Genomic DNA, 1,967 nt, shown 5'->3' on the forward strand with positions numbered 1-1,967 from the left:
TACCTCCCTACTCTTCACACACTGTACATAGATTTTTCTATTGTGTTATTGACTGTACGTTTGTTTATGTGTAACTCTGTGTTGTTGTTTGTGTCGCACTGCTTTGCTTTATCTTGGCCAGGTCACAGTTGTACATGAGAATTTGTTCTCAACTGGCCTACCTGGTTAAATAAAGGTCAATTAAAATAAAAATTAAATACATGTATTTGTATGTTATTACGCACATGTTGGCTATGATACAATATGATCAGAGGTGTAAAGTCCTTAAGTAAAAATACTTTAAAGTACTACTAAGTCGTTTCTTTGGGGTATCTGTACTTTACTATTTATATATTTTTTTACAACTTTTACTTTTACTCCACTACATTCCCAAATAAAATAATTTACTTTTTAAATACAATTAAATGATGTCTGAGTGTTGGAGTGGCTAACCTTAAACATTAAAAATAAAAGCAACAAGACAATGTGCCATCTAGTTTGCTTAAGAGGTTTTTAGTCCGTGTAGATATTTATCAGTCTTGTTGCTTGGGGATAGAAGATGTTCAAGAGCTTGTTGGTGCCAGACTTGATGCAGCAGTACCACTTGCCGTACGGAAGCAAAGAAAACAGTCTTTGGCTTGGGTGGTTGGAGTCTTTTAACGATTTTCCGGCACTAACCGCCTGACGTAGATTTGTTTGAATGGCAGGGAGCTCGGTCCCCAGTAATGTCCTGGGCACCACCCTCTGTAGTGCCATGTGATCCAGGGCGGTGCTATTGCCATACCAAGCAGTGATGCAGCCAGTCAAAATGATCTCAGTGGGACAGCTGTATATGTTTTTTTTGAGGATTTGAAGATCTGTGCTAAACTTTTTTCAGCCTACTGAGTGTGAAGAGGCACTGTCGCTCCTTCTTCATGACTGTGCGTGTGTGTTTGGGCTATTTAAAGCCTTTTAGTGATTTGGAGACCGAGGAACTTGAAGCTCTCGACCTGCTCCACTGCACCCCCCCCGTTTCCTGTAGTCCACGATCAGCTCCTTAGACTTACTGACGTCAAGGGAGAGGATGTTGTTCTGGCACCACACTGCCAGGTCACTGACCTCCTCCCTGTAGGCTGACTCATCATCACCGGTGATTAAGTCTACCGCTGTTGTGTTGTCAGCAAACTTGATGATGGTGTTGGAGTTGGGTGTGGCCATGCAGCCATGGGTGAAGAGGGAGTACAGGAGGGGACTAAGCACACACCCCTGTGGGGCCCCTGTGTTGAGGATCAGCGTGGCAGAGGTAATGTTGCCTACCCTCACCACCTGGGGTCGGCCCGTCAGGAAGTCCAGGATCCAGTTGGAGAGGGAGGTGTTCAGACTCAGAGTCCTAAGCTTGGTGACGAGCTTGGAGGGGACAATGGTGTTGAACGCTGAGCTGTAGTCAATGAACAGCGTTCTCATATAGGTATTCCTCTTATCTAGGTGGGTGAGGGCAGTGTGGAGAAGCAATTGCGATTGCTTCATCTATTGATCTGTTGGGGCACTATGCATATTGGAGTGAATCTAGGGTGTTTGGGATGATGGAGATGATGTGAGCCATAACCAGCCTCTCATGAATACAGATGTGTGTTACGGGGCGGTAGTCATTGTGGCATGAAGCCTTAGAGTTCTTGGGAACAGGAATGATGGTGGTCATGTTTAAAACGTGGTGTTTACAGACTGAGACAAGGAGAGGTTGAAAATTACCATGAATTTTGCTGCCGGCTGTTCTACGAGAACACGCCCTGGAATACCGTCGGACTCTACGGCCTACTGCTTCCTGCGTGTGTTGAACCGATTTAAATACCTTTCTCACGTCGGTCTCGGAGAGCAACACCCAATCCTCTGGGTCGGTGACGGCCCCTCACACCCAGCACTATGTTGTTGTTGTCAAAAGCATAAAATGCATTGAGTGCATCTGGTAGAGAGACATCGTTGGGCAGATCACGGCTGGGTCTTCCTCTGTA

At 45.4% G+C, this 1,967-nt stretch overlaps 1 pseudogene; it reads right to left on the reverse strand.

Annotated features, from left to right (window-relative positions):
• LOC123730392 (proteoglycan 4-like) overlaps nucleotides 1–1,176 on the reverse strand; it is a 74,418-nt pseudogene extending 73,242 nt beyond the window's left edge.
• Nucleotides 1,177–1,967: the final 791 nt, after the last annotated feature.

This window comes from Salmo salar, chromosome ssa24, assembly GCF_905237065.1.
Source record: "Salmo salar chromosome ssa24, Ssal_v3.1, whole genome shotgun sequence".
Classification (NCBI taxonomy): Eukaryota; Metazoa; Chordata; class Actinopteri; order Salmoniformes; family Salmonidae; genus Salmo; species Salmo salar.